At 38.6% G+C, this 6,323-nt stretch overlaps 1 non-coding gene across 1 annotated transcript; it reads left to right on the top strand.

The window, feature by feature from the left end:
* The first annotated feature begins 3,319 nt into the window (after positions 1-3,319).
* On the top strand, positions 3,320-3,424 carry LOC140631374 (U6 spliceosomal RNA). Its single transcript, XR_012028997.1, has one exon. It is a non-coding gene; the product is annotated as a U6 spliceosomal RNA (small nuclear RNA).
* The last annotated feature ends 2,899 nt before the right edge of the window (positions 3,425-6,323 follow it).

The raw sequence follows: 6,323 nt of genomic DNA, 5'->3' as shown, positions 1-6,323 counted from the left end.
TAGGCAGGGCCAAAATTGCTGAAACTCCAACACATGACTCCATCCTGCAATTGGCTGAGTTACAAGTTGAATTCCCAGTCTCACAGGATGTCTTCTGTTAAAGTGAGAGCAATGGTTAGGAAAGAATGAGAGCCTTTAAATTGGAATGGGGACACATGGGAAGATCCTGCTGAAGCTGGGTACACTGAGCCTCTGGATTCTAATTAGTCCTAATGCCAGTGGAAGGGGTCTCTCCACCTTCAGTGGTATCAGCCATTCCACCCCTTTCTCTGGGATGGAGAGGGAAATCTAAAACTGGATAAAACTAACTGTTCTTACTGAGATTCAACTACTTTCCTACATGGAGCCTATAAATGTCCCTATGTTAATCCTGTTGTTAGATTTCCAGAATTTTAAAAATCTTGATTTTTGTCAATCATGCCAATATTCTTCTATGGAGAAGAGGATTTTTGTTCTTGCCCCACTCTTCCTGCTGATGTCACCTAGGGTCATATAATGATGCCATTTAAAAATGACTGCAGCCCTTTCTCTTTACTTTTCTAACAGTTATGTGTTGTCCAACCAGTGGTTACAACCATCCCTGGTATTCACTTTATTGAAAAGTGACAGATGGTTTTATTTGTGAAAAGGCAAAAAAAAAAAAAATTCAGTGTTTCCTTTTTAACAGCAGCATAAAATAAGCCCCAGATGTTCAATATTTGTTGCATTTCACAAAGAATCTACAACCAGCGAGTAATATTTACCGTCCATATTTTTAAATGGACATACCTCAATTTGTATAGATTTTCTCTTTTTAAAAATGATTATTTATAAAATGCTTTTGATAAATAGGTCTAATTGGTCTTTTCTTGCTTTAATTTTATCTGCAAGGGCTACCATAAAGAAATGAATCAGATCCTGTTCTTAATTCCATGATTTTCATGATATTTCTGTTATTTCAAGAATGCCTTTTGTCACCATGACCTCTAATGGGGAAATCTCTTTCTTTGAGAATTGCATGACTGCAATTAATCTTCTAGCATCTGAAAACAATTCTGAATCTCTCCCTCATCTTTGCTTCAAAACATTGGTCCAACGTGTACATGTATTTTTATTTATGTACAAGCCAAGTAAACCTACCCGTTTTGTAGTCTGTGGAATTTTCATGACTTTTGAGTATTCTCATTATATGCATCTGGTCTTAGAGCCCAACTGATGGGAATTAATCCTGTCTTTTTGAAAAAAGTGTATTTCTAAACAAAATATTATTTGAAACTGGTCATGAAATAGGCTATTCAGAATCTTCCAACAGTGTAATTTTCAAGAACATTTTTCACAAAATATCTGGGAAATCTCTCTCTTATCCATTGTATATTCTCTTTGATGTTTTTTTTTTTTTTAATCTACTTTTCATGTAATAGCGTTGAGTGAAACTTATCTTTCCCTATGGTTTACCCTTGTGGTCTTTTTGAATTTTCAATGATTAATAATGTTTAAAAATTATCAATATTTGTCTGAAAGTGAAGAATACCCCAAAATGCCTGTAGTCTCTTCAAAGTCCTCTGATAAGGGCAGCCCTGGTGTTGCAGCGGTTTAGCGCCGCCTGCAGGCCAGGGTGTGATCCCAGAGACCCAGGATCGAGTCCCATGTCAGGCTCCCTCTGCCTGTGTCTCTGCCTCTGTCTCTCAAGGAGAAGCAGGCCCCATGCAGGGGGCCTACGTAGGACTCGATCCTGGATCTCCGGGATCACACCCTGGGCTGCAGGCGGCACTAAACCTCTGAGCCACCCAGGGATTCCCCCCATTTCCAGGGCTTTAAAAGCTGCTTTTGCAGCTGAGGCATCCAGAAGCTCAGGTATAGTTGAAATCGTGACCCCAGTCTTGTCTTCTCACAATAATAGAAATTCCTGTGGCTCCCTTAAGGTATAACAAATAGCCTCCATTTAGTGATTACAAGTATCTAGCCAAAAATACTCATCAACACTTCCACTGTCACGGACTCCTTCCTCCAGGCAGGCTGATAGAAAGAGAAGTCGTGACACGAGAGAGGAAGAGCAGTAGCTTCTTCTCTCTGTGATGGACACCCTCACATACTCACCCCCCCCAAACACACACATACACACACATGTACACATGCACCCTACCTGATAGAATTGAGGGAGAAGAGAAATGGGTGGTAGGAAAGTTCTCCCTACCTGGTCCTGTTGTAGTTTGGCTTCACTCTCTCTAGACCGGGAAGATCTTTAAAGCAGATGCTCTCTCTTGTATGGCTGTTTTCATAACTTCTTCAGAGCTCCCGGACCTGTCAGCTAGCTGGTTGTGCTGAATTGCAGTCTGGGTGATGTTTTCTGTGATACTATTCCTGCTCTTCCCTCGACCCTTCATTTTCAGGGCCTTCAAACCACACAGACTCTCTACTGGAGTTCTGTCTTCTTCCCAGGTGGTTTACTTGTTCAGGTGTCAAAAATAGGTCCAGGCTGACTCTTCCTGTCTCACAGATCACATCTGGTTCATGAAAAATATCACCTGCCCTGTGTCCCTGCTCAGCAGAAGTCCAGGGAAATTCCTGTGTGCCCATGTTTGTTGTTGTACTGCTCTGTTTATAACTTTTTTTAATTAAAAATTATTTGTTCTGTAGACCTCTAAGTTTCAATAGCAAGAGTCAGATTTCTATTTTACCATTTCTGCTCCTTCCAGGCAGCATGAAGCAAGCTTTCTTTGAGGCTCCATTGGAACCTGGCCTTCTATCCTCAACATAAAAGAGGTAGATTATGATCCCCCCTTCCCCTACAGACGTGCATGCTTATGCCAACTCACATACCCATCCTCTTGTGTCTTGCAAAGTGGGAAGAATGGCATAGATTTCTCTGAAGAAATCATCTTCATAAAACTCCTCTCTGTATAACTAAAAATCCTAACCATTTTCTACCCTCCAGCTAAGTGAGTATTGGTTCCCAGCATTTCCTTTTGATAGCTACATCGTGATCTGACTCCTAACACACTTTATTACACAATGTCTTTTATATCTGTGTGTCTCAACCAAAACTTTCAGTATAACACCATTTACTTTTTCAGGAGCTTGAAGTCAGAAAATCTACTTAGTTATATTTATTTGGGTTGGAAGAGATTTCCAAAAATGTAGGCCCGCTTTGATCAAAACTGGTCTTGCATCCATCACTGAATTTGAAAATACAGTTATGAGTTGGGGGGTCATTAAGCTAATCTATCAATTAATCAAAGACTATCTTCCTAGGCTGGTTCCCTATAAACATAAGGAGAAAATTAAAACTTGTTCTTTTCCATATCTTTTTCACAGTTTAAATCAGAATAATTTTAGAAGCATGCTGGCTTTGGCAGCACATGAACTAAAATTGGTGGAGTAATACAGAGAGGATGAGCATGGCCCCTGCACAAGGATGATGCACAAATTCCTGAAAAATAATTTCAGAAGCAAAATCAGGTATAAATTTGTACTTGTGTTCAAATAGGAAGATTCTCTTCTTGCCATCTTTCTCATTCCCATCTTATTTTCCACAGATAACAGCAGAGACTCTCCTTTCTTCTGATGCTTTGTTTCAGCTTGTAGACTGCTAATTACTGGAGCAAGATTCAGAGCAAGACTGAAACTAAATGATCTGCGATCTCTGTTTGCCCTTGACAATCCATTTTCTCCACAGTGCCCTCATGCTTAGTAGGGGAGGCGGATTTAATTAGTATAAGTCATAAATAACACAACAAAATCATTTCCAGACTTTTGTGAGTCTTTAAAAGGTTAAATTAAAAAGCGAATTTTGTCTGCAATAACTGAAGCCAGGGAAGACTTTATTATTTATTTAGCATCTCCCCCTCAGTCGAAGAGAATGTATCTAAAGTATTGTCACCAACAATCCTCACTTCTATATAAGGTAAGTACAGTAATTGAAATGCGTAAGCAGTGTTTGGTACAATAAAGTAATTTTGTAACCCAGAAAAGTCTAAACAAATAAAAAGGTATCTCCTAGATAAGACTTCCAGGAATCTCACATTGGCCCTCTTATCTCTGAATGAAAGAACCCAATATTTAGCCATGCCCCTTGCCACTAATGGTGTTCCCTGTCTTCTTCCCAGCTAGGTATAAGCTCCAATAATATGTTCTTTTGGAGATATAGGGACAAATTCTATGTGGTAATTGCAAAAGAAACAAGTATCTTAAAAGGGAAAGTTTATATTCTGATTTGGAAAAAGCTAGCAAATACACACATAGAAGATGATCTTGAGTACCTTAGCATTCATTGTAATGCTATTTATGGTAGCAAAAATTTGATAGCCTAAAAGTCTAGAAGAAAGAGAGATTAATTAAATTATTATATAATTACAGTACCAAAATCCTTTGCTACCATTCATGTTAAATTTTTCAAGGACACTCAATACTATAAGAATGTGTCTGGTTGTTTATTTACATGCTGTGCAAGAATTAAGTACAGTATATTTTTCCATCTGATGGAAAATTATACAGCCTTAAAATATCATTTCTAAAGATTACTTAATAACACGAGGAAAGTTTTATGGTATAATGTTTTTAAAAAAGCATAATGTTCACTTGTACAGAATGTCAGTTTGTGCCTACAACAAATCTTAAAAAGAAATACATGAGAGTGTGAAACACCACTTTATCCTGAGTGGCAAGGATGTGTACAGATTTCTTCCCCTTCTTTTCATATAGTTGAAAGATTCTACAATGGAAAAGCACAATCTTTGTAGTAGAAATACATTTATAACTTGTATTTCTAAGACGAAATACAGGCCCTATAGAGACTTGAAATAAAAGGAAGGTTGGGGAGGCTTCCTTGGCTTTGGCATTTAGAAGGTAATTGAAGAACTTAGCCAGAACATTCTCAGTGAAGTTGATGGGGGTAGAAGTCAGTTTGCCATAGATTAAAATCTTAAATGGGAAACTAAATGTGTTAGTGAATTTGATCCCTATTTCCAAACCACTTGGCTATGAAAGGATGGAGAAAGATAAAGGAGTAGCTCAAGAGAGAGATTTGATGAGGAAAGAACTGTATCTGTACATTTAATAGGAGGTACCAGAGGATATTTAGGGCTGTGTGGGAGTCAATAGAAAAGCAAACGTTTTGAATATAGGTTAAAAGCCTCAATTTTCTCTGTGAAGGAAGAGAAATTATCAGCAGAGAGAAGTGGCTGGTGGCAGGTTTTGTGAGGAGGTTAATAAAGAATTAAAATCGTTGCTGTGATGAACAGCCCAGGTAGTTGACCAGTGGGGATTACAATATTGCTGAGCAGTGTTGAAACCCAGCTGCCACTGTGTTCCTGGAAAGCGTGATGACACCAATCTGCTCAAATGTGTGATTTAATCTAACAGTCCGCAGGAGGCTGGGGACAGAGTGGAAAAGGTGAATAACTAGACCAATTCAGAATGGAGAGATTAGAAGTTTGGGTAGGAGAAAGGGACCAAAATTATAACTCCTCTGCTACATCAATGACGTGGGAGCCAAAGGAGTTGGGATGGATGAGAATTATGGCCTGCCAAGCAGTCAAGATGTAGCATTTGATCCAATCAGAAAGCAGACAGTGTCCTCAGGAGTGGTCTGATGAACTCAGGCCATTGTGCAATCTTGAGTCTCTTCATTGCTGATGGGTCTGGTTCATCATCCTTTCTTTGGCAGGTTTTACTGTAAACGTGACCTAACCAGGGAACATTTTCAGATGTAGTTATTTATTTTTTGTATATATTTCTCTTTAATTTTGTAGAGTTTTTTTGAATAGTTGGAGAAGCAGCAGTGAATAGCAGCTCTCACAGAGAAATGAGCACTTCTTGACTCCTGAGAACAGAGTGGCTCAGTGGTGCAGGGGAGCATGCCCTGTGGTCTGCACAGGTAAAGGGGGCTTCCAGAAAGAAAACACTCCAAGGTTCTGCATCTTGCTAACTTCTAGGCATCTCAACTTTCCTTGCTTGAGCATCATCCCTGGTAATCAGATTTTATGTCAGTCATGAGCCAAATTATGTATAAAGGCTGAAAGTTGATATTTTTCTCTCATTGGAGGAAATAAGATAGAAGGATAGTGTCCTTTTTAAAATTGTGAATATATATTTTCTCATTAGTGTGATACAAAAATTCACACAAATTGTCATCTCTTACATCCCAATTACATTAGAAATCAGATGTGATTTTTCTTCTATATCATCAAGAAAATGATATTTAATCCTTGCTGCCACAGCATCTCTGAGGCTATTTCTTTCTAATCACATAGTCAAAGGGACATAGGAGATTTATCATAAGCATCTATATCTAGAAAACAATGTTCAGACAGACTGTGGGATAGATTATGTCCTCATGGTATGAG

This window comes from Canis lupus, chromosome 3 (assembly GCF_048164855.1).
Source record: "Canis lupus baileyi chromosome 3, mCanLup2.hap1, whole genome shotgun sequence".
Lineage (NCBI taxonomy): Eukaryota > Metazoa > Chordata > Mammalia > Carnivora > Canidae > Canis > Canis lupus.
The sequence above is the reverse complement of the archived record's forward strand: the minus strand, read 5'-3'. Positions and strand labels throughout refer to the sequence as shown.